The sequence below is a fragment of the Tenrec ecaudatus genome, chromosome 15 (genome assembly GCF_050624435.1).
Source record: "Tenrec ecaudatus isolate mTenEca1 chromosome 15, mTenEca1.hap1, whole genome shotgun sequence".
In the NCBI taxonomy this organism is placed as follows: domain Eukaryota; kingdom Metazoa; phylum Chordata; class Mammalia; order Afrosoricida; family Tenrecidae; genus Tenrec; species Tenrec ecaudatus.
The window spans coordinates 12,657,963-12,685,736 of NC_134544.1; the positions used below are offsets into that span (position 1 = coordinate 12,657,963).

The 27,774-nt window shown below is 39.0% G+C and overlaps 1 pseudogene; it reads right to left on the reverse strand.

The window, feature by feature from the left end:
- Positions 1–2,580: 2,580 nt before the first annotated feature.
- On the reverse strand, positions 2,581–26,406 carry LOC142428069 (disheveled-associated activator of morphogenesis 1 pseudogene; annotated as a pseudogene).
- Positions 26,407–27,774: the final 1,368 nt, after the last annotated feature.

A 27,774-nucleotide genomic window follows, 5' to 3' on the forward strand; every position in this document is an offset into this window, starting at 1 on the left:
TAAAAGAAGTCATTAGAGTTCAAATCCATACACATTCTTGGTGAATGAACATGTACTTTTGAAAAGGTATGCAGTTTGTCATAGTTAGTATGAAATAATGGCCATTTGCTAGTTCAGGCTAAGAGCTGACTTCTTGCTAATCACATCTGCAAATTATTTCATGTTCATCACCCTCAGTGCGAGTCTGACTTAAAAAAATCAATAAAATCTCTCATTTGGTAATCAGAAAGAAAATTTAGTATTTTTTCAAGGTCAAGGAGAGCTAAGATAATGATGTTAAAAACATGAAGTAGAATTTGTGTCTGAAGATTCCTTTTAAGATCAGAGAGATTGACGGACACGTCAAATTTGGGGATAAACAGATTACATTCCGTATTTGACATCAATGCAGTTGTTGAGCAGCTATCTTTTAACTTGTAGATAAACACACAGATGAGTGAATTCAAGAGGAGCATTTAACACCGTTCTTGTTTGCTTTTCCATTTATTTAAATATAGTATATTTGTCATAATGTCTACATTCCTGGATACTTCCACAGACTTACTTTCACTTCTACACTCAGCATTACTCAACACATTGCATGATGACCAATCATGATGACTATCGGTCTCCTCACAAGGGCATGTGCTGTACAATCCACCGAGCTTTTCTTTTACATTCATTTCTATGCCTGTAATTCGGACAAACCTTGATACGTACCTCACCTTCAATAGATGTTTGTTAAGCAAATTGGAGGAAATTCAACATTTCACTTATTGTAAAAACTGGTTTCATTTGAACATGGAAATTAACTTATCAAGTAACTATTTCCTTTTATTTATTGTATACAAATGACTTACAGAAAACTACAGCATATACAGTTATATTATTTAAGGTTTCAGATAATATAAGCCATGAAAAAATTATTTTTACATAAATGAATATGTGTTGAGTAAGTTCATCCTCCCAACTGTATGGGTTACAATCTGCTCTGCACAGCTCATTAATTAGATAACATTGAGTGAAGTTGCTAGTTTAAAAGGAGGATAAACTTGTAACAATTGTAAAGGAAGCTAATGGAAAAGAAATGAGAGAACAAATTCAAAAATGCACAGATTCAAAACATAAGTAAGGTTTAAAATTACATACTATGTTTGAGGCTTCATTGCCCAGAAGAACAGATCCAATGACACTCATATATGTATAAGAAAGAGCTTTGTATCAAGAGGTATTTTAAATCAAAAGATTGGCATCCTTACCCTGTCCAACCCAAGGACATCCAATCCAAGCCAGGGCCCTCTTCAGATTCACATAGCTTCAGGTTGGTGACACAGAGTAATGGAGCAGGAAGCAGGAAGATCATAGTTGGCCTGGGAGTTCAAGGTCATACAGATCCAAGGCCAGTGGAAGCATGGCAGGCTACTCACCGATCTCAGGGTCACACATCCACATGAGGCTGTCATGGTGGCAGAAACAGGGTACCAGTGAAGTCTCAGCTAGGAAGAAGACAAAGAGCAGTGAGAGAGTAATCATCTCTGTTCATCTGGCTCCTACACAAATGGTTTATGACACCAAGGAGATAGCATCAGGCTATGACTGGACTAGGAAGTTTGACTTCTTTCTTAGTGCATACTTGACATAATCTCGAACTACCAAATTATATGTGTACATTTATATACATACACAAATATATTATCATTTTTTATAATCTTCATTCATTCTGAGAACTTCTCCTCTTAGGTCCTATGTGGAAATTTTATTTTTACAGATTATATATCTCTGTTATTAGAACCACAAGCACATTCTGAAGACCCTGTTCTTTCCAAGCAGTGTGGACTATGTTGAGATAAGCCGTGGTCTTTGCAAAAGCAATTTGAAGAAATCAGGGGCACTTGGCAGAGAAGTCAGTGAGATTGGGGACAGAAAAAAAAAGATGCTCAAATTTTAAATATGTAGACAATCTTGATTGACATTCTGCATAATTGAGATTTTGTGTTGATAGTGTTAAGAAATGTTGACAGACTCTAACCCCCCACCAAAGTCACAGAGTCTTTGATGTCCCTTCCATTACCCAGGGGAAGTCCCAGCATCCCCTTGTTAGTAATAAGTATCCATGTTAATCTCTATTTTCCCAACACTAATTTCACCAATGGAAATTATTTCTAAGTATGTAAAGCTTGGAAAGCGTATAATATCACAAGAGTTTTACTTTTTTAATTATCTCTGTGAATGTCTCTGTCAACTCTTTCAGGAGGTAGAGCTGTGCTTCTCAACAGTCCTGGTGTTTAGGGAAAGAAAATGAGTCACAGTCAAAATGAATGCATATAGAGGGCTTTTGATCACATACATTAATATAAGTTTTGTTGTTGATTTAATCATCCATGGAATTCTCCAGATGACACTTAGCTTGATATGTACCACACACACACACACACACACACACACACACACACACACACAGACATGAGAGGGGGGAGGAGAGAGAGATAGAGAAAGAAGAACCAGACGAATAATAAGAAGTTGCCACTATAAACCAGGAATGCAGTTTAATCCAACATTCTAATTACTTTAAAGAGCTGCTGATGAGTTTTCTTTAAAAGTTTACAAGGAAAATGAGAAATCGAGTTTTGTAACAACTGGTCTCTCCAGGCTGCTCTCCTTCGGCTGGCTGGTAATGCACTTGTGTTTCCGTTTCAGTTTAGAAAGGTCTTTGTTAAAGACTTCTCCTGTGTGCAAAGCTGAAACTAGATCCTCGAACTTGCCACCTTCACATTCTTTTGCTTTCTCATTTCAAGTGTCCTTTCCCATAGTTCTGTGAGCTAGCTGAGTTTCCGTGGGAGCTCGGAGCTCTCCTTCCTTCTTCTTATGTTTTCATTTTCTTGTTTGGACACAGCTTAAAGAAACAAATCAAAAACACCCAAGAACTCAGCTGGCTGTATTTTGCCAGCCTCTTCCCCAAAGTGCTCCCTGCTCTCATGAACAAATATTCAGCTTCAAGTAGAAAATCTTCAACATCAGACAAGCTGGAGTTGGCTGACCAAAGACACAAACTTGTCTCTGGGCTGCATGACCTGGGATTGCTGATAGTCTAGCTTGGTCTCTTCTGTTTTCAAGCCACTTTTGGGGGGGTACTTGTTTCTTTGTCCAGTTCAGTCATGTTTACTTGTGCTTCTTCGGGGAACTCCCACAATTCTTCATGTAGATTGAGAAACTTGAGGTATTTCTTTTCCACAATTGTTAAGAGTTGGTGCAAAAGGGCAATGTAAGTGTCTACACTGGATTATGCATCCACGATCTTCATTAGGCTGGGTATCTTGACTCCATATGCATTTCCTCCTTAACCTTGTTTAATGTAATTTCCCAAAGCCACGATCACTTCTAACCACTGCCTCTGGGCACTGCTCCTGGACACCTCTTCTGAGCCTCTAGTAATTGATTCCACTTCAGGTCTGACCACTGTCAAGCACCCTGCAAATGCCTTTTTGCAGTATAGCATTTGGAACCTTTGCTGATAATAGTGCAGGAAGAAATTTCAAGAGCTACCCCAACATATCCTCAGGCAGATCTACCAGCTTGTTCATGGTTAGATTTCCTTGATTTATCTCATCATTGGATACTCCTAAAAATATTTGTATTAAAATATCAATTTATTGGGGGCTCTTACATCTCTTATAAAAATCCATACATAAATTGTATCAAGCACATGTGCACTGATGTTGGTAAAATTATTCCCTAGACATTTACTTTCTATTGAGCCCTTGATATCAGCTCCTCTCCCACCCACCCTCGTGACCCCTTTATAAATTAAAAAATATTATTTTCATATCTTATGCTGACCACTAGCTCTGTTCCCTCACAGTTTCTATTGTTTGTCCACCTGGAAGGGGCGTGAGTTGCTATGTGTCTATCATTGTGATCGGTTCCCCTTTGCTCCCCTCTTCTCCCCACATCCCCCCTAGCCTTTTGGTATCACTACTCTCATTCCTGTTCCTGGATTCTGTGTGTCATGACTCTTATCTCTTCCCTGTACCTGTGTGCCTGTTCCCGTCTAGACCACAGTGATAGGCAGTCCTAAAGCCTTCCTCACTCCCTACTGTCATTGGACAGTTTAAGCTCCAGAGAAGGACATTGAAATTCTGAGCTCTTTGACCGTCAATCACTGAAAGCTCATTGACTTTGATCTTGGAATCTGCGTGTCATTAATGGTATCTGTTTTTCTGCTGTCCTTGGTAGGCACTGAAAGTTTTTCTAGGTCTTCAATATCTAGAATTTTAATGATTTTCATATCATCGCTTTTAGTTCATATTGTTCCTTCCAGTTTGTTCTCAGGCAACTTAAACCAGTTGATGGCTTTCAAGACAATTGTGAGCTGAGGAATGCTTTACACCTTAAGTGCAAGACTCAGTGAAGCATCAGGAAGAGTTATTATTTCCCTGAGGGGAAAGGACACTGTGGTCACGGGGTGTGGGGTGCAGAGGGGCACTGGAGGGAGGTTGTGGTGATGGGGGAGAATGTATTCCAACAGACAGAGGTGGGAGAGTTGGAGGAGGAAGGGCAATCCCTTGCATAGGTGAGATAAAGGACCACTGACTCAAATGTGACTCGTGGGGATTCTATAGGACCGAGTAGAACTGCCCTCTGGGTTTCTGAAAGTGCAATTCTTGAGGGGAGTAGAATGCCATGCCTTTCTCTCACAGAGCAGCTAGTGGTTTCAAAATGCGGATCATGTGGTTAGCAGTGCAATGTGTAACTCCACTACAGCATGAGGTCAGGCAACTAATATTGTTCTAAATATCTCCCCTCTATTAACAAATTTAAATTTCAACTAATTGTATAAGCCAACAACGTGATGAATTGCAGATACAATGAGAACATTTGTATTTAAGACTTTTTCATATAATGTAGAACATTTGGGCCAGATAGAACACAGAGGTTTATCTTAGCTCCATGATATAACACAATCTTATTCTTAGCAGGTTCAAAACACGTTTTAAGTAGTAATAAAATGCCAAGTTGAATATTATTTGTGTATAAAGTGTTTTTTATTTTTCTCATATGAAATGTATGTTTTGGTATAAAGCTTTCATTCTGAAGCCAATCACCACAATGTCACAGAGCTTACAACTCAATGCGTAGACAATAACGTCAAGAGGCATCAAGTTATCCAGCATTCACAGAAATTTGACGTTGACTTCCATAGACATTGTTTAAAATCACTGTATAGCTGGAATCTTTCACTTAGCCTACGTGTTGAGGTTCATGCATGTGGCAGCATCGTGATAGTCCACTGAATGGACACACTCTACCTCAGCCAATTATCTTCTCGTGGTGGTTTTGTGCTGTGTGTTTGGTTGGAGTAGACTGACTAGGAAACAAATCCAGTGACACTCACAAATGTGTAAGTAAGAGCTTTATAGCAAGATGTAATTGTGTATCAGGAAAATGTCCCAGCCTAGTCCAGATCAAGTTCATAGGTCCAATAGTAGTCCCTCATTAGACTAACTTAGCCACATGCAATGATGCAAGACACAGAATGATCACAGGCTAATAGATGCAAAGTCTTTTGGATCTAATGGTGGTGGAAGCAGGTTTCAGTGTGGCTCACCAGCAGGGAGGTGAAGGCAGAGAGAGAGACCCACTTCTAGAGAGCTATTTATATTGGTGGCATCTCCAGATGAAGTTTTCAAGTTGCAACCTGATTGACAAGCTAAACTGCACCCATATCAACTTACAAGTGCCATGTTGGCACAAAAAACTATTGCATGCCATTTCTACTTTTTAGTTATTGTGAATAATACTGTTAGTAACATGCACGTACACATATTTCTTTTATATCATCAAAAAGCATTTTAAAATATTTTGCTATACCAAAAAAATGGAACAAAATTGTTGGGTCATAAAGAAGGTGTGTGCTTAACTTCTTGGAGAGCTGCCAAATAGATATACAAAATATCCAGAATTGGTGAATCCACAGAGACAGAAAAAAAAATTGGTGGTTGTTGGAAGGAGTTGAAAAAAACTTGCTTAATAAACATTGTTTTAGAGTGGGTTTTCTTGAGAGATCAAAATATTGATACTTATATATGTAAAAACATTTTTTAAATCAAGAAAATGGCTCCTGGTTAAAGAATTGACCAGTTCCATGTGCTAGGGTGAAGTGTTCAGATGGAAATTTCTCCAGAGTAGGTAACAGTTGGGGGGTAATGAACCCAAGATTGTTAGGAAGAGGACAGTCTGGTGTATGTTGAGGTGAATTAATCCAAAGATGGAAAGCAAGGTGACTACTCCCAGGACAGGCAGGCAATATGGCATCCTTCTGGCTTAAATCTCAAGAACCACAGGTCAGAACATGACCCAGATGCCGAATCCAGACTCAGCAAAATATAAACAACCATCTCTACACATTCTACTCCTATGAGAAGCAGACACACTGAAATTTCTTTCAACTGAATTTAGAGCTGTGCTTTGCATAGGATATTGCATTCTACTCTAATCTTACAACGGACTGGCTGCTCATAGCACATCCCATTATGAATCTGATGACCCTGTCTGTTAGAGCACATCCTGGGGAATCACTACCATGCTATTGAGATACTGGGCCTAACCTGGTTCACATTAAACTTTAACCGTTAAAGGTATTTGGCTTCATTTTGGGAAAACCATACTAGTGAGAATGATGGCTTTATGATATATTAAATATACTAAAGACTACTGCAAGTTTCACTTTCAAATAGTTAATGTCATTTTATGTGAATTTTACATTTATACATTTCTAAAAATATTTCCATGTGAAAGTAATTGCTATGTTTGATTTCTTTTAAAGATATGCTTGAATTCATTGAAACTTTCTTCGTTTATCTTTAATAACAATGGCAAATTCTCTGCTGAGGTGTATGAACGAAGTTTCTATTCGAGGACATTGCATTTTTGTATTATCTCTCATCATTGTAGTAGAATCACTTATTAAAAATGCATTATATTATTATGTTCAAGAAACACTAAAGTGATCAGATTCATTAAGCTATTGTTAAGTGGAAAACAGTACTTTTAAAAGTGTCCAGATTTGAATGAATATACTGAAACATCCTCTTTCTTCTTAAAGACAATTAATTTACTTATTCCTACATTTGTAGAAGTGTACTCATACATTTAAAGAGACTAATCTCAGTATCTTGATGAAAATCAATCAAGAGCGTTATATCTGTCGTTTGGATGAATTTTATAAAAGTGTAAACGTATTGCTATTAGAGGTCCAATTCATACCTGTACAGGTTAACTCAGCCCAAACGTGTTTTAATATGCATATAATGAATGGATATCTGCAGACAAGGGCTTTCAAAAATTCACTTATCTTAATCTTTTTAAGGTGATTTTTTAAAATGCTACTTTTTGTGCCATGCATGGTGTAAATGGAAGGACACCGGATTATTTGGGAAAAGATCAAAAGTGTAGAAACTTGACCTCTGAGGTCTCTAGACCTAGAGGGAGACAATTCAGGAACAATGACCTCATATTTTTCTATTTTTGGTTAATAAAGTGTTCTATGATTTTTAATAGTGCCTTTTAATCCCCCTGGTTTCTTTAAATGAGGGTACATGTTTTAAATGTTAATATCAGAGTACAGCAATTCTTTATTTATAATAGGGTTTGTATACCATGTCTTCAAGCAGAATAAAAATTGTAGAAATGAGGACATTATTAATTCAATACAATTGCTTTGTTACTATATATATGTTTATTTTTTTTACTTTTTACCGAAAGTGTTTATTTAAGGAAGACAAGCTAAACCACTTCTAAAACACAGCTTCACCATATCAAACATTTTTTAAGACTAAGGAAAATACTTTTATACTGAACTAACTAGGTGCATTACTTCTAAACATTTCATTTTACCTCTTATTTTTTCAGTGAATCTTTCCAAACATGCTCATTATTACCTTGTCAGCCAACATGTTTACATAAAGTTCTATTTTTTAAGTGTGTACTGAGTTCATCGGGTTCTAGAAGATTTGTTTTTCTATTCTTACATCTTCTATCACAGTAACATTATCTGGTTCAAATTACATCTCCCATTAAGATATTAATATTTTAATACATTATCACTTTCCAATCATGAGTTTCATTATAGTTTCTTTTTCAGACCTAAATTGTAATATACTGATAATGTATCATGGAGAGGATACAGCAGGGCTATTAAAATATTACATTTCCTGCTAATTTGGGTAATTACCTGTTATGTCTTCCAAGGAGTAAAGAAGATTTTGTACTTTGTGGTTCCCTGGGAGGAATAAAATAATTCATGTGTTTAATGGAAGATATCAACACTTAGCACACATTTGTCTGTGTTCAGTGTATTGCTAGGTCTCCTACAATTCTCTAGTTGACCATGGTGTTATTGCTCTATCCTGCAGAAGGACAGAGGAAATAAGATGCTGAGACCTCAGCATGTTCTTGAGATAATAGGACAGTGAGGCTCCAATGAGGTGTGTGTGTGGTGTGTGTGTGTACACATATTCTTTATGCAGTTCTTGTGTTAAAATTAGGTGCTTCGGCTGGTAGTCGGATCAGTTTATACTCGAATGAGTGTGTATTCGAATACATGCACACACAAAGGAGCAAATAATAGTAACTTAACTTACAGCCATTTCATAAGGTCCGGAAGTTTGACCACATAGTATTTGAAAGAAATTAGGATGTGTAAATTGGTTTCTTAATGAAGTTTATGACTTCAAATTACTTTTAAAATAATGTTAATTGTTTCCTTTAACAGTTGTTCATCTTTATTTTTGAATTTTAAAAATCAATGTTAATTTCATGAAGAGGGTACTTAAAATAGCACTGAATTATGAAAAAGGCCAATCATCCAATTAACTCAACTTTCCAAAACCATGAAAATAATTGACTCTATACTAACTCTGAGTTGGTTCAAGGTCTATGGGGACCACTGAAAATGTAACATCTGTGTATCTCTATCAATTGATTGCATACTAAATAAGGACACTAATTTCATATATGAAGTCAAACATGGCATTTTGACCAAGTTCAATGGTGCTGCCGAGAGATTAAGTGAATAATGCAATTCTGAAATAAGTCTCTGAATCACAGGCAGGCAGAGGACCCTCCATCCTGTCAGTCAATCTCAAATCAATTAAGATATTCTGAGTAAACTGCCTCCATGGAGATAATCCATTATTTCGACACATCAATCTCATTGGCTGCCAGAGCCATCCATTTACTTCCCCATGTGCCCTAAAACTGTCTTAGCTAGTGTCTAAAAATGCAAACCATAAAATTTAAAACACAGTGAAAATGTATTCCATAAGCATTTGAAGTTTTGAGGAAAGTAGAGAGTGGTGGCGTACTTCTGCTGCCTTCAGCCACGTGAAGTCTTAAATGTCTTTAAGGCCCAATACCACTTGTCCTGACATCCTTCCTTCCTCCTTACGAGTTTTCATTCCAAAATGAAACCATTTACAATAAGTTTAGGTCAATTGGTTTATATATTTGCTTTCCACCACTCACACCCTCTTGTTAGATGCTCTTGATTTTATGCTCTAGGGACCATATATGACCTGGGTAGAACCAACTGTGGGGGTTTCACTGCTGTGATTTCCTGAGAACAAGTTGCCAGACTTGTCTCACCTGATGCTATTGGGTGAATTTGCTCCCCCAATCTTTTGGTTACCAACTGAGTACTTACTATGTCTTAGCCACTACAGCGCCTTAAAATACAGTTTAGTGCATTGTTAAAAGGACTGACACTGAGATCCCCACTTCTCTGTCCATTTGTCCTATTGTGGTGACTAGCTGTGGCTGGTACAGGACGCTATACAACAAAGTTGCCTCTGTTGGACACGTTCCAATGAAGCTTCCAGACTCAGCTAGAATGAACCAGGAACAAACGTCTAGGAATCGACTCCTGAAAAATAAGCCAATGGAAAACCTATGCATCACAATGGAACATTGCTAAATGTAATTCTGGACGAATCTCGTACCGATTTGGATGAAACAATTACTGCCACCATGACTCAAACACAAATAATCGTGATGATGCAACGAAGTTATTATAGAAAACAATGCTAAGGATTACATCTCAGACTCATGATGTGTTTAATTACTGATGGAGCCCTGGTGAGGCAGTGGTTTCACATTCGCCTCCTAACCCCAAGTTCAGTATTTAGAAACCATCAGCAGCTCTGTGGACTGAAGATGAGACTTGTTATTCTGATAACGAATTACAGTCTCAAAATCCCGCAGGGGAAGTTGAGTTTTTATGTTTAAAGATACCACTGAATCCAGAAAGGTATTATAATAAAACAATCGGAAATGAACCTGAAGATAATGTGAGTCTCAAATGCAAGTGGAAGTCACAATACAGTGATGGGGTTTTCAGCAGTCGCCTTCAACACGGAAGTGATGGTTCCTGGGTTCCAACTCACAGGGATCCTACAAGCCAGAGAAGTTTTTTCCCTAAAGAGTTTGCAAGATTGTAAATGTTTAGGGAAGTGGATTGCCCCATCTTTCTCCAGACTAGCCTCTAGTGGGTTTGAACTGTAGACCTTCTGGTTAATAACTAAGCACTGAACTGCTGCCTCACAAGGACTCCTTATACAGCCAAGAAATCAAGCTGAACAAAAACCCACTGCTGGAGTGTTGATTCTGGGTCAGAGCAACCCTTTTATAGAATTCATGAGCCCACAAATCCTTATGAAGTGGACAATGCTCCTGTTCCAGCAGTTAGTGGGATAAAGCTGCTGACCTTGCTGCTAAGCCACAATGTCACCGGGGCTTCTATGAAGACCCAGAGCAGTGTGACAAGAGATATGATTTTTACAGAACTATTGCCTGACTCCTATGTTGTTATATAGAGGGGGAAAGAGATTCTTCAATTTCATAAAGTGCTGGAAAATTAATTATATACCCAAAACATCCATGAGCTCACACCAGCATGCATGTGTATATACACCAAACCCCAAACAAAACAGAGCAAATCAACTTCCATGGCTATTCCAAGTCATAGTGGTCTTATGGACATGATAGAACTGCCTTTGTGGCTTTCTAAGACTGTAACTCTTAGCAGCCAGGGGACTGCAAATCAGCCAAGGAAAAGAAATGAAAGATAACAGAATACTTCCACAAACTTTTTGAAGCCCCTGTTTTTACATGACTGGAACACTATATTTCACAATAAATTTTATCTTTATAGGGTTTATCCCTATGGTTTTTATTTTCTACAATTTTTCCAACTGGACATCTTGCTAGACAGAGACTGAAATTGTCAAATATTTCACTTTACTTGGATCCACAATCAGAGGTCGCAGAAACAGGAGTCAGTGATGGAAAGATGTTTTGCATTGGCAGATATGCTGCATGGGATCGACGGGAAGTTTCAGTGTGAGCCCACAAAGAAGCCACAGTGAGTACTATGGTGCAGCTAACCAAAGCCATGATATCTTCAATCACCTCATCTGCACGGGAACACTGAACGGTAGATAAGGAAGCCTATAGGATTGATGCACTTTGATTATTGCCCAAGAACACTGAAAGTCCCATGAGCTGCCAGAGAACAAAACAATCTGTCGATGAAGAAATATAGCCGGTATGCTTCTTAGAATAGAGGCCTTCTTGCCTCACATATGTTGGACATGTTATCAGGAGAGACCAGTCTTTGAAAAAAGGACAATATATTGGATTAAATACAGTATCAGGGAAAATGAACAATACTCTAAATGGATTGACACAGTGGCTGTAACTCAAGCCAAAAAACAAAAGAAATAAAAACGATGTGACGATGGCGACGGGCTGGACAGCGCTTCCTTCTCTGGCACTCGGCCGCCCGAGGGGTTGGAGCTGACTGGGTGGCCCCTAACAAAAACAACACCCTTTGCACATCTGAGAAGGTCAAACCTCAATCACATCATGCAATTGCAACAATATAATTTTGAATTGCCGTAGCCAGATGAGATTTTATAATTTAGCCATACATCTCTTCGTTTTCTCCCATATACTTAACATTTTCTCCTTCACCTTTGACGTTAAATAAACCTCACTTAATAAGATACACCATTATTTGTTGAATCATTGATAAGAAATAAAAACCTGTAAATTATAAACAGACATAAAAAATGACACTAATTATTTACAGTGTATGTATCAGTAACACCTTCATCTCATCACTCAAGACGTTCTTTCATCAATTCATAAGAATTTAGCTATTTCTCCCTTCTGCTGTTTCCATCCCTTCGATGAGATTTGCAATGGCCTTGCACACATATCAGGAAAAAGTTACATATAATCTAATCTGTTTTTCTTTCATAGATACATAGAGAACTTGGATGATGCCTTGCCAGACAAGATCGAATAGCTGTGACTCTCCCTTTGAAGTCTTCATTGCTATAAATGTTGCACCCCACTGCTCGCTCTTTCCCATCTGTGAACACCATAACATTTTTGTCTCTAACTTGAGTGTTGCTGAAGCATATTTTCAATCTTAAGAAGCTTATAAAGGGCAACTGACATCAACACACAAAGTGACAATAATGCATATAACTTGAGTGAAGTACTGACAATAAGAACAGATTTCAGCAAGTCCTCATATGCAGATGTAATGGCATCAGTGCGGCTGCTTCACACCTGTCCCTTAGCCACTATGACTTCAAGATGCTTTTCAATATCAGAAAGTAAATAATGATGAAAACGAAGAAGCTGGAGTTCAGAGATGTTATGAAGTGAAACAAAGACGAATGCCTCATGGCATAACATGCAGGGTGTTTGTAGAATGAGATTCAAAAATCTTCAACAACAACAACAACAAAGTAAGATGCATTGCATCAACAGAGATACCTGGGAGGCTCCGAAGTCTATTGCGATGAGATACGTTTTAAACTGAAATTAATCCTATATGTTCAACTAAATAAAAATTGATTCCTACCATAAGTAATAACACCTATGAATATTATGTTCCTTTTATTTAATAACAAAACAAATCATCATGAATGGAGGGCACTGGTCAACTTTTACCAAAAATTGCAAGACCAGGAAAGGAGGGGAACAAAAATCATGGCAATGAAACAACCTAAACAGAAATAAGGTTGATTGAACTTGGGAAACAGAACCAATGTGAGCAAATATATGGGTACAGAGGATTAAATCTAAACCTAATTGGATCAGAAACCTTTCACCAAAACTCTGAGAAATGTTGTTTAATGAAAAGATGTACACAGCTATTTTCTGAACCTCACTATATTTCAGAGAGTATACTAGGTGAGTTAGGATAGAAAAGGCCTCTGCTTATGGTCCAAAGTTGTGGCACCAATTACTGAATGCAAGACTTCTTTGAGGACAAAGAAACATAGGATATTGTAGAGAAAATTACATGTCTTCAAGTTGTTCAAAGAGAAGATCATCGTTCAAGAGGGTTACATGGAGTACAAAGCATAATTCCCCAGGAAGGTTTTCATTGTGTAAAGGTGAAGAAAATAGAGAATATGAAAAGGTAGGTGAGAAAGGTGAAGGCAAAGGAATTTCAAGCACTGGTAAATGGAGGTTATGTTAATCAAATGTTCAAGCAGAACACTATGAAAATGAATGAAGACTGGAAACAAGGTCAATGTAGTGGAACTATAAAGAATAGAAGAGGACTTTTAAATGCCCCTAGAAAGTCCTATTAATTTAGTTATATATGTATATTTTGTTTAGGAGTTAAAGAGGAATTATACATTAAAACAAAGCACCAGAATTCTGTCAGACTCTTTGCCACAAATGTGTGAAAAACGTAGTCTGAAAATTTAGGGGTAGAGGAAAAAGAATCCACCAAGTAAAGCAACCATGGTTTTCCTTTCCAAGTGACTTCACATAATGGAAAACACTGACGTCAGAAAAAGACACCCAAAGTAGTAAATCAAGAAAAGAAACCAATACATGGTTGGGAGACCAATGGACCCCTTACAGCATTTCCCCATCACAGAATATCATAAAATTGCTTCATGAAATGAAGCAAAAATGTTGGTTATGGAGGCAATGTATAGCCTGTTGCCATTACCTGCAAAGCTGTTGTCCTTGCTATTCAAGGGCAAGAAAAAAATCCATTTAGAGGACGTATTATACATTTATTCTCATTGACAATAGATTTTCTAGCCTTCTGTAATTTACTTTCTATTTATGCATCCATTGAAAATCCATTTGGCTATGGGTAGCTGGTGGAACAGGGCACTAACCCACACAGGGGGAGGGTGTTGATTATGTTTCCACGGGGAAAGAGAGACCAGACTTCAACCCGGAGCTCCAAGACAAGGATCCAACACACTGACATGAAGCAGGTAACTGATAGAGAGGCCTGAGGGGTCAGCCCCATTACCAACTAAGTGGACAGCACCACCCTCTCCCCAAGAAAAATTCACTTCAGAGGACAGAACTGGCGCTACAGCTCAAGAAGAGGGGAAGAGGGACTGGTCTGGTCAGAGCACACAGGAGCCAACAAGTTTGCATAGTGGAAAAAATAAAAGAATGAAGCACATCTTGGCTCACCAAGCCCTGAGGACAATGTTATTGCTCAGAAAAGCAATGCACAGAGATGACCACAGGGCCAGCCCCACCATGGGACACAGCATTTTCCATTAAACCATAGCACCATTGGGGACAACACTAGAGACACAGAGTGGGAATTGTGCCCGCCATGAGCTCACCACGCCAAAGCCAGCCCCTGGGGGCATGCAGCAGAGCAGCGGGGGAAGCAGAGCAATGAAGTTCCCAGGGATAGAGGTGGTGCCAGGGCATGGCACCCCATCAGACTTGACTGTAAAGCACCCGTGAAGGAAAACAAACAGACCCTGAACAATTTATATGTTTCTGTGTGTATGTGTGTGTTGTTGTTGTTGTTATTGTTTTTCTTTCTGTTGTTACTTCGTGGTAATCAATCTTGTGATAGTATATAGCATGTCTACCTGGAAGGGATAGGTGGAATAAACAAGCTAGAAGAGAGAACAACGGGATGACAATTCTGGGAGACATGGGGTTGGGGAGGTGAGGGAAAGTAAGAGGATGCTAACAAGCCTAAGGACAAGGGATAACAAGTGATCCAAAATCAGTGGCAAGGAGAGTGTGAGAAGCCTGGAAGGGCTGGATCAAAGGCCATGTAACCAAGAGGAATTCCTAAAACCTAAATGAAGGCAGAACATGATAGTGGAACAAGAGGAAAGTACAAAGAAACAGAGGAAAGAACTAGGAGGGAAAGGGGAGTCATAGAGATTTAAATACAGGCATATAAAGATGTAAATATATTTATATACCACGAGGGGGAAATAGAGCTATTTAAATGTACATATATTTAGAGGAATAGTATTAAGGAAACATATGGACAGTGGGCCCCTGCTCAAGTACTCCCTCAACACAAGAACACTTTGTTCTAACAATTCGGCAGTCTGAGATGCTCACCTGCCTGGCATGATCGCTGATGACAATGGGTGCATAAGCAAATGTAGTGAAGAAAGTTGATGGTGCCTGGCTACCAAAAGATAGAGCACCTGAAGTCTTAAAGACCTGAAGACAAACAAGCAGCCATCTACCTGAGAGACAACAAAACCCACATGGAAGAAGCACACCAGCCTGTCCCGACTTGATCGCTGAGGACAAAGTGGGTGCATAAACAAAAGTTGTGAAAGAAGCTGATGGTGCCCGGCTGTCAAATGATATAGTATCTGGGGTCTTAAAGGCTTGAAGACAATCAGGCGGTCATCTAGCTAAGAAACAACAAAACCCTCACGGAAGAAGCACACCAGCCTACCCCGACATGAACGCTGAAGACAAAACAGATGCATAGGCAAATGCGGTGAAGAAAGCTGACGGTGCCCAGTTGTCAAACTGTATAGAATCTGGGGTTACATGGGCTGGAAGATAAACAAGGGGCCATCTAACTGAGCAAGAACAAAGCCCACATGGAAAATGCACACCAGCCTGTGAGATGACAAGGCATCGAAGGGATCATTGATCAGGCACAAAATACCACCCCCCCCAAAAAAAAATCATAGCATTGTGAATGAGGGGAAGTGCAGAGTGGGTACCCAGGGCCGATCTGGGGGAAATTGGACATCCCTTGCCGAAGGGCTGTAGGGAGGTGACGAGCCAGTCAGACTGCAGTGTAGCAACGATGAAACATACAATTTTCCTCTAGTTCTTAAATGCTTCCTTCTCCACACTATCATGATCCCAATTCTACCTTATATATCCAGATGGACAGGAGGATGTACACCGGCACAGACAGGAACTGGAAAAACAGAGAATCCAGAACAGATGAACCCCTCAGGATCAGTGGTTAAAGTGGCGATATCCAGAACGTGGAGAGAGGGTGAGGGAGAAAGGGGGGAACAGATGACAAGGTCTACATATAACCTCCTCCCTGGAAGACCAACAGAAGAGAACTGGGTGAAGGAAACATCGGATGGTGTAAGATAGAATAAAATTAAAATTATTTATAAATTATCAAGGGTTTGGGGGAAAGGGTGAGTTGGGAGGGAGGGGAAAATGAGGAGCTGATACAAAGGGCTCAAGTAGAAATCAGGTGTTTTGAGAATGATGATGATGGAAACATATGTACGAATGTGCTGGACACAAATGATGTATGTACGGATTTTGAAAAGAGTTGTATGAACCCCTAAGAAAATGATTTAAAAAAAAGAAAATAAAAGAAATTCCGTTTGGCTTAATTTGTGGTCATGGTATTACTCTATATTTATGGTTACTCTATTTATGCAAGAATAGCAGGCATAATAAAGTTGAGCAAATAATTCTTGACATTGAAGTCTATAGTTATTGTTTAGGAATTAATACCAAACTCTAAAATGTAGTTTTTGGAAAGCGATCTTTTGGGTGGTAGTTACATAATCTGGTGCCAATTTGGGATTTCAGAGGATTAAGAGTGAAGGGGTGGAGTCTGGTCTGTCAATTGGGTTATAGCCAATGAGGCCTCTGTGTGGGCATGGCCTTCTCCTAAGAATTCTGGGAATACGTGTATTTCCTCCTTGGAGGTGGGGCAGACTTGCTGTCTGCTCACTTCATGCGAGACATCTCCGAGAAGAAGACACTCCCTGGGAGACATTGCAGCTGACAAGACACGGACTACAAAAGTGCCTTCAGCTGGAGAAGGCACATGGACTTACCCTGATGCACCCAGGCCTCTGGAGTCAGGGAAGCCACATAGTGACCCCTGCCAGAGGTGAGATGCTTACAACACCACTGAATTCAAAGATTTTCTACCCACTGGCCCGTGATTGTCCTGCATTCGGTGTAATTACATGTGTTTTGTGAGTCTGAAGAGGACTTTATAGAGTGATATCAAACATATGAGCTAATATCATACTTATGGGCTTGGACTGCACAGGTTTGGGATGCTTTCTTAATGTACAATTACCCTTTATATAAAACTGTGTCTTATATACAGATGCATTTCTGTGGATTTTTTTTAATCTAGTCTATCCAGACAGTTTGTTTCTTAAAGTCCCCATTATTATTACTGTAAACCATTAGATTAATTTTCAGATATCTTGGGAGTCCTCATCTAGTTATCTGGACTTCATAATATCTATTGTCCAGTCACTGTGTCCACCATGCTGTCAAATGTATGCATCCACCAAAGTGGCCTTGGACCTGAAGACCCCACTTTGTGTCATAATTGGTATGTACAAGTCATCGAATTTCCTAAAAGAATAACTTCCACCGAACATGTATTTTTATCTAAATTTTGTGAGTTACCTCATGCCAAAAATCTCTGGATATGAATGAAATCAGTATAGATTAGTTAAAATTCTAAAATTTTGAAGTTAGAATATTTTGTTTTTTTAATCTTAGGAAATATTGTTTTTCCCCAATACAACGAATCAAATGGAATGCAAGCCATCTGGCTGGTCCTCAGAGTTGGTGGATTTAGGAGTTGACTTTGTTTGAATTTCAAATGAGTTCATTTGTGCTGAGCAACATTTATGATCTACGTAAAGACTGTGAATGAGAGACAACATAAGAGGATGATTCTGTCCCAGGAATCATCCCAGTGGACACAATTCTTGGAAAAGTAGAGGTTCATTAAAAAAATAGAGCCTCAATGATATGGATCAATTCAGTGGGTATATCTACATCTATAGAGAAAGCACAGGGCCTGAAAGCATTTCCTTCATGTGTACAAAGTGTTGCGATGCACTGGAGCCAACTCAAAGGCACCTAAGTACAAAACACACCACGAATAAGTGTGAGCTTGCATGGCTGCTTTCACACATAATAATTTAGAAACCTGGTAGTTTTCCGATCTCCCTTTTGCACTACATATCATAAATGGGGGTTACATTTTATTGGTCAAAATACTTCTTTCTTTTCAAATAAAGACATTCTAAAATGCTTTCATATATCATTTTGGAAGCAAAACAAATTATCTGCCACACTAACTTAAAAAAATCAAGTAAACTAAAATGAGCTACAATATCTCCAGTAAAATTCTTCATTAATATAAAAATGTGTGGCTATCAATATTATCACGAACATTAGGACAAGCCCTTCCCTTAAGACTAAGACCTTCATCAGCGTTAGTCAAATTGTGATATCATCACCATCTTTTTGGAGGTGAAAATTAGGACTCGTTAGGCCTTCCTAAGTGATTCCTTTCCCTTTAAAAATGTAATTTATAACGAAGATTGGAAAACCAAAGAAGGAGACAATACACACCGTGGCTTAAATGTTATTTATTTCAGTCTGTGAGCATCAACATAACCAAAAGCAACAAAGAAATGGTCCCATCATCCCAACATAATGTAGGACACTTTGGCTATAATGAGAAAAGCAAGAATATTATTGGGCTCAATTCCAGCAAAGTCATTTAATAAGAAATTGTTATAAAACATGAAGAATTAAACAATCCCTTCATACTTAGTCAGTAGCAAAGGAGAATAGGTATTTAAAAGTTGATTTGTAACCTAATTTCATAGTTTCCTTTTTTGTTTGCACCAGTTGCTTGAACTATAAGTTCATTTTGTCATAAAGAAATGGGAATATAATCACATCCTAATTGCATAGCTTTGGGTTATTTGTACAATTAAGTTATCTGTTACAAAATTAATGAATGTTAATATTGTAAGTCTCTTTGGTGACCTGATTGATATAGTAATATTTCCTGTGCTCTGCAGTCTAATAATCAAAGAATACATATTGAGTAAATACTGAATATTCTTAACACATACATATATATGCACGCACATGTATATATAAATATATGTGTAAATATTAAGAATATGTAATTATATGTGCACCTGATTGTATGTGTGTGTATTGTCTTCCAAATCGCAGTGCATTATTTATAGCAATTGCACTTTGAAACTGGTCCTGAATTCTTTGAATTCCAAAAGGAGAAGAAGCAGAGCCGTGAACATCCTGACGCCTCTCTTTCTGTAAGCATCCTTCACTTGGCAGGAGTGTGAAACCAGTCTCCCAATGTTTGGGTAAAATGTGTCCATTATCCAGTCATGAAAAAGCAAGTTAGGGTAATATGCCTCAAATGGCCATGTCATGTAAATGTGATGTCGAGAAAATTGGACGAGAATCGCTGGAACTCTTACCTTTGAAACAGGGGAAAACATGTACCCATGCTCAGACAATCAATAGTAAGCCTTGTCACCACTGGGGAAACCGCAGTGCCCTTCATTTTTTCGGCTTGGGCACTGTCAGCAGGCACAAATAAGGTTGGGGTTTAGACCACTGAGTGTTAAATTATATTTACACCCTTGTAAAACTGTGCGACATAGTTGCCTTGTGTAAGAAATCTTTAACCCACATGTGGCAAGTAACTGCTCTTGTTTACTCCCCAAATTGAATCTGGCTGCTTTAGACACATTAAGCAATGACCTTTAAAAGAATTCATGTTTAGACAGATGATGTTTCAGGTACTTTATTTGTACATAAGTCATTACTGGTTAATATTTTGCTGCAACGATTGTAAAATTGTTATCTCATTTCTTCAAAAGATTTTGATACTTAGCATTTTCAGGTTTAATTTATGACATAAGTCTTCATAAGGCTCAATGTTAAGATTAAAAATCACTCCTTACTACTGGGACTGGCATCAAAATATTGTGTCAACATACAAAGGAATGTTGAAAGATGGAGGCAATTATAACACACAAATTTATTTTCATCTTAAATATCCACATCATTGAAGCAAATACAAGTCCTATTGTGAGAATTATCTCAATTTTCCACTTCAGTTGGCTAATATAAGTATGTAGTATTATGACAACATATCCCCAAGCAATTAATATGTATACACAGATATACACATGCTGATGTGTCTTGACCTTCTGCTTAGCATTGAAAATGTGTAATTCTTAAATGTTTAAGGAACTTTTCCATTTTTTTCAGTGTTAAAGCTATCTCTTATTGGACTAAGTTCAAATGAACCTTAAACTAACTCATTATGAATGTTACATATTCTGTAAAAGCCTTCCCTGGCTGTTTGCTCTCCTCTACCCTCTGTACCATGAAAGCAGCCAAACACATAGATTGTATCCAATGCCATCCTGCTGGTGGTTTGTAAATGATCTGTGTTGTTCCTCTGGTAACAACAAAGGAGTGGCAGTATTGTTTTCACTGTGTATACCGAAGAGATTTTCAATCTCTCAATAGCCTTTCTATGATTATTTTTGTTTATATCTGTGAATATATAGCTTAGTCCTGCCACCCCTGCCCTCCCCACAAAGTACACCCCTGGAGAATGTTACTCAGAAAATATTTTCTTCAAAGTGAGGATTTAGAAAATGCAATAGCACAGTGTTTACTTTTTTTTTTGTAAAGGCAGACCTACAAAACCAATATAGATGTCATTTAAGTGACATAGACTATTATATTGCTGCGGCATTAAGCACAGAAATGGATATGGATTTATGAAAAGGAGACAAAGTGCTTTTCTCTAGATCAGTGGCATAAAATGCATTCAACAACAATCTGCCCACGCACTATTTTCACCTCACATGCTCTGTACAGGTCTTGTCATAAACTCACATGCCAAGTTCTGAGTCAAAATTTCAGAGAGTAAAATAAAAATATAGGTTCCATCAAGATATGTTGATGAAGATATTCCAGATACCTGATGTTTGTCATCTTAATATTATGGTGACAAAAAAAAAAGAAAATTGTGGTGTCACTTTACTTTTATTTCCCAACTTCTAAACATGTGGGTCTATAATGTTGGGATGAGAAAGACTAAGTCTGTACACACACAAAGCATTATACCCATTCACGGATCTCAACAGGGAAAATGAGGCTTTTAATGATCATTGATCTCAGCATCTGCAGAGATGTGACATATTCAGACTGTTTAGCAATGTGTTTGACTATTATTGAATGTTTGCTGATGATACTTGTCATTTTGAAAGTATGCCTAGCATTAAACACAACTGTAAAAAGAGCCCGAGCAAATGGAAATACTTCTCTAAGGGTGTGCCTCTGTGGTGCTAGAGATGCATGTAGTTCCATAACCATCAAGGCTGGCTGCCCTTCCTGACTTTTGGAAACTACACGTGCCTTTAAATGTGAATTTTTTTTCTTTGTTTTATTGTTTTGTTTTGCTTTAATTGGAAGCATCTCTGAAAATATTCTCCTCTTTCATTCAGAGTTTGTTGACTGATCAAACATTAATGAAGAAAACAGAATTTCACCCGTGACTTGTTTCCTGATGGACAGTGCAGAATAATTCCACAAGCAGGTCTGTGTCCATAAAGCAAAAGTTATTCTGGCTTCTAGAATTAATATTCATAATTAAGGAAGTTGAGAAAAAACCAAGACTGTGTTCCTCTCTGGGTCTAATTAAAACCGTATTTTATACAAATGTGCCTGAATTTGCTTTTCAACCCATAATAAAGAAAAAAAAGACTTTTTTTTTGTTGCTCCAATGTGACTTTGCAGAGGGCCCTGGTTAACATAGTCAAGGATCTTGAATCTTGTTGATTCAGTGCCTGGCAACAGAGATCCATGGGAGAAAGCAAAACCCTGAAGGAGGTCACTGCAGGACCAGGACATGGTGACAGAAGATGCTGATTAATAAAAAGAAAGACACTGGCCTCCCCTTCACTTCAAGAAGATAAATTAGTTCTGTAAACCATTCCTCAGTCAGATGCCAAGGTTCTCACGTTTCAGCAGTTCCTAGGAATGCAGGTGATTTAAGTGATAGGCAAAAGGGAGTTTGTCCTCAAATTATGCTCGACTGTCATCTTTAATGTTATCAGTAGAGTACTTCCTGATTCTTGCCCAAAGAATGGCCTCTCCTTTTCCACCAGAAATAAATCTCTGCCTGGTCTTGGATAAACCAAAGCAAGCACTGCCCTGTGGTTTCCCTGAACAAGAATTGTCTAAAGCCCAGGCTTGTTCCTTCAAAGCCACTGATGGTTTCAAACTGCTGACCTATTTGAATGGCAGCCCAATGCATAACCACTACACCACCAGGGCTTCAATAGTCTAAAGGGCACCTCCATTTGTGGATATTCCAAGAAGGCTACAGAGAGGTTTTAGAGTTTCAGGGGCAAATATTGAACTGCTAACCACAAGCAACACAATTAACACCACCAGCTGCTTTTATTGGGAAAAAATTGTGGCTATCTACTCCTATACAGATTTATAGCCTCAGAACCACTATGTATGGTTGTAGTGAGTCAAAAATCAACTCGATAGAAGGTGTGTGTGTGTGTGTTTGTGTGTGTGTGTGTCTTCTCTAATGTAAAGTATGGGACTGAGATTCTTTGTATGTGTCCCTAATTTTACAGTAGAGATGAGAGACTGTTGTGTTTTCACATTTTAGGTGTTTTATGTACTTTTATGTACGTTTAAGGGAGATGAACTCGTGATAACCCTATAGGACAGAGTAAGACCTGTCTGTGGGTGTCTGACGCTGTGGTCACTGTAGGGAGTGGAAAGTTTCATCTCGCTTCCACAGCACGGCTGGTGGTTTCAAGCCACTAGCCTTGCCCTGTAATAGCCATAGTCCACTGTGCCTTTAGGGCTCCATTTCTGAATATTCAGCTTTATTATTATATTATTCTCTATGTTACACCACTGTTTGGATTTGGTGGATCTAAGTTACCTCCCAATGTATGTATTTAAAAACTAATCTGTCACAGTAGAATAGATGCAGGCTATGGCAATACCATGTGTGTTAGAAGCATGTTCCATAGGACTTTCACATGGCCTTTCATCTGAAGTAATCCTGGATAGGCTTGCAACACCAATCTATTGGTTAATATATTAACAGTTTGCATGGCCCAGGGGCTCTCACTCTATGTATAGAACTCAGGAAAGAATGCTTCTCATTTTAAATGGATCCTCGGATTGAGTGTGTGTTTTGTTTCAGTGACCCTTAACATCCCTGTCGCACACAGGGGCCTTATCTGGAGGGTATTCTAGGTTGTGGCCTTGATGTGAGCAGATCGCCAAGTCTTCCCAACATCAGAGTTGCTCCGGGATTTGAATCCCTCATCTTTCAGTTAGCAGCCATGCATCCAACCTTGACACAATCAGATCCTGTGGAGTAAAAATGGCTGGTTAATCATTTTAGCATTCGTGTGAGCATTTCATGTGTGATGGCCATTTTTCTTTGAGGGCTTGGCCGGGTCCCACCATCCTTGTCTCTCAGGAGAACCCTGGCCACATTTTTTCCATGACAGATCAATCCCTGGAGAAGGACATCAGGCTTGGTTTAGTAGAGGGGCAGCATAAAAAAAAGAAGGCCCACAAAAATAGGGTCGAAGCAGTGGCTGTAGCAGTGGGCTCAAGCCAAATGACATTGTGAGGATGGGATGGGGTGAGCATTGTTTCCTTCCACTGTACACCAGGTTGATATCCGTCAGAATTGACCGTATGGCACCGAACAACAACACATCTTTTTATGCTCAGTGCAGGAGTCTACGTTGATCAGTCTGTGGGTCTCTGTTCAAGCATCTCCCATTGTGTAGTGGTCTTTATCTGACATTTCTTTTGAGAATAATTGCCAGGGCAGTGCATTATTTAATATGGCTCTTCTAACTGGACTCTCTAACTCCCACCAAATGACTTTTTCATGCATGAAAAGAAGGTGTGGGAAGATACTGATTGGATTCACCTATGAGTTATTTTGAACAGAATTCCCTGGGGTAGTGTCCTGTGTGGAGAAAATGAGCCTTCTTAGCTGCAGGAGGGGGGGGGGGTCTCAAGACTAGCGAGAGCCATGAGTGAAGTGTGTCCTCTGGGCCTGAGATTCCTGTTCAGTGAACACCCTGGATGCAGATGACAGCTATAGCATCAGAGGAGCAGCAGCACGACCAGGAGCCATAACCTGGAAAGGAAAATGGACTTAGCAGACCATGTAGCAAGTTAGGAGGGGTGTTTTTCTCTAGGGGTTTGGCTCTCAGAGTGAGGTGCGTCTGGTCATTTAATTGGAGGAAGATGGATTTGGCCACCCACAGAAGTGGAGCAGTGTCTTTGGGCTCAGGCAGAAGGTCTCTAGAATGGGGTGACACTAGGCACTTATTGCAGGGATCTGAATTTTCTTGACTCATGAGCGTAAACTGAATGCCTTTGGGTTTAGGCTGTAACATGTCTTGGTAAGCAACTACCCTGAAAATTTATCATTGGTATTATAACTTGTTAACTTATTTAAAAACCGCATTAATCATGACTTTTTTCCCTGGGAGTTTCAGTGAGCAATTGCAATGGATATTAGAATCAAGAGACAAAAAATAGAGAAATCATAACTAATTATGGCATTATAATTCACATAACACATACACTGGGAAACCCATTGACATTAATTGTCCAAGATCATTCATATATATATGAATGATCTTGGACAATTAATACACACATACACATGCATACATATATATATATATTAACACACCCACTGCCATCGATTTGATTCTGATTTATCATGACCTAATATAAGTGTATACATCTTTAAGGAAGCGGGTAGCCACATTGTCCTTCCACAGAGTGGCTGGAGGATTTTCAGCTACCATGCTGGTGTTTAGAAGCCCGTCTTCTAATCTGCAGCATCATGAGAGTAACTTTGAAGATAACATTTTCTCTATGACAGTAAGTTCAGGTGTTTCTAAAGTCATATACTTCTATTTACACACATGGTTTTAGTAGATGAATGTGTCTGAAAAACAATCATTCTACCTTTACATATCACATTTATCAGCTTTGCCTCAAACCCGAAAAAGGTGTTGTAAAATTCTTCTGTATAGACATCCTCATTGTCATGTCACCCACTCCCAGCGGGCATCTCAGGAAAAGTGGGGATTATTCATGTCAGAATTTTGGTTCAGTTTTAGTTCTTTGCTTGCTTTGCATTGTTTTGTTTTTCCCAGTCCTAACAAAGTTCCACACAAAAAGAATAACTAAAACACAATAAATAAGAATGGTCATACATTTTCTACTTCATCAGAGAATGCCAGGAAGCATTTCTCAGCCAGCTTCATGGTGCTTGCTCAAAAGCCACTGAGTAGGATATTGATGAAGTCATCGGGTGAACTTTCAAAAACCATTCCTGTTGATTGTGGGAGCCATTCAATTCCAACAGAAAAAGTTGTCCAATTTTGTTGATAATGAAACAGATCAGAGAAGGCTCAAGACATAGTTTTAAGCCAGCCTGAAGTTACATTGGCACTGCAGAATGTGTGTGTGTGTGTGTGTGTGTGTGTGTGTGTGTGTGTGTGTGTGTAGATGTTGTTTGGGGAGGTGAGGAGTGAGGCTTACTTGAAATGGAGACAGAGTATGAAAGTTTTAAACAATGTAAGGAGGAATAGCAAGCACTTATTCTACTGTACAGCAAACATGCCTAGCTCTTTATAACACTCATCCCGCTGTAGCAGTCGTAGGGCTCACAGATTCAGATTTGCAATTACATAAACATGCACAGGAGCTACTCTGAAGAGTGGAGGGCAGAAAGCATTGTAGCATGTCTGGAACACCACAGCAGGAGTCTTCGCCATTGGGGCCGTCTGTCTTAGTGGGATGGGACGTCCCTAACAAAATGTAGCCAGTGGTTGGCTACAAAGATCAGAAATGTATTGTCTACTGTTTCTGAGGCTAGAAATAACAATAAGAATATTGGATCTTGAGCAGTGGTTCTCAACCTGTGGGTCTTGACCCCTTTGGGGGGTCGAATGACTCTTTCACAGGAGTCTCCTGATTCATAGTAGTTGCAAAATGACAGTGATGAAGTATTAATGATAATAATTTTATCGTTGGGGGTCACTACAACATGAGGAACTGTATTAAAGGGTCACGGCATGAGTAAGGCTGAGAATCGCTGCTCTAGAGGAAGGCACTTACTGAGGCCTTTCATTTCTAGTAGCTGCAACCTACAAACCTTGACACTCCTGAGATGATAGATGCATCTGTCACCATCTTCCCATAGTGTGCCATGTTTGTCCATGAGTCTCTTTTCCAATTTATTAGGTGCAAAAATGGGTCTAGATTTCGGGTGACACTCTAGGATTATGAGAAACCCTGGCAGGCAGCACAGTGGTTAAATACCTGACTGTGAGTCCAACGCTTAGTGGTTTGAAATCAACTAGCAGCTGCTGCTGTAAAGATTATAGCCAGGAAACTTGATGGAAGTACTTCTGCTTTGTCCACTGGGCCCCTACACGTCTGAATCACAAATCAAGTTTGGGTAGCTTGCTTTGGCATTCATGAAGACTAGAGTGCCCAGGATGGAAGACATGGTATTTTCAAAATGCATGTGAAAGTTGGATGTTGAATAAGGAACAGTGAAGAAGAATCAATGCATTGAATTCTGTTGCAGGAGAAGCATATGGAAAGGTCCATGCACCGACAAAGTAACAAACACGCACAGCTGGGAAGAAGTAAAGCCAAAGTGCTCCTTTGAAACAAAGATGGGGAGAATGCCTTTCAAGTAGTCTGGGCATGTCATCAAGAGAGACCAGTCCCCAAAAAAGGACATCATGCTTGGTAAAATGGAGGAGCAGAGAAATAACGGTAGACCATTCAGGAGCTAGGCTGACACAATGGCTTTGGCAATGGGCCAAAGCACAGCAACAATTGTGAGGAGGTTCTGTGGCCAGGCTGTGTTCCCTTCTGTTGTGCATAGGCTGACTCAGTGTGGCACTAACGACGACAACTGGTGGCATATCAGTAGACACTCAGCTGCAGATAGAAAGGTCACTGGTTTGAACCCAGTAGCTGTTTCACAGGAGAACAATGGGACAGTCAGCTTCTGCAATCATTTCCAATTATGGAAGCCCTGGGGGAAATTCTGCCGTATTCTTTAGGCCCCTACAGGTCAGAAGCAATTGAAAGAAAAAGGATTTACCCTCCCTCATTACGTCCACATCTACTCACTCACTCATTCACCTCCATCCAGTCCATGGAGACTCATATCAACCTGATAGGGCAGAGTTGAATTTCCATTGTGAATTTCTTAGACTATAATTGTTTTTTTCTCCATCATTTTATTGGGGGCTTGTACAACTCTTATCACAATCTATATACCCATCCATTATGTCGAGCACATTTGTACATTTGCTGCCACCATCATTCTCAAAACAGAAACAATAAAAACAAACATAAAAAACAGAATAGAAAATAAAGAGTAAGAAAGAAAAGTCAACAACAACATTTAATAAGCCAGAGAAGAAGTTTCTTTCTTGGAAAAATCTAGAAATATTTAATGATAGACCAAATTCCAAGTATCATATTATATCATGGTTTGATTCGACATAATCAAGTTGACAATAATTTCTGTTTGGTAGCAAAGCTGTCCAAGCCCCT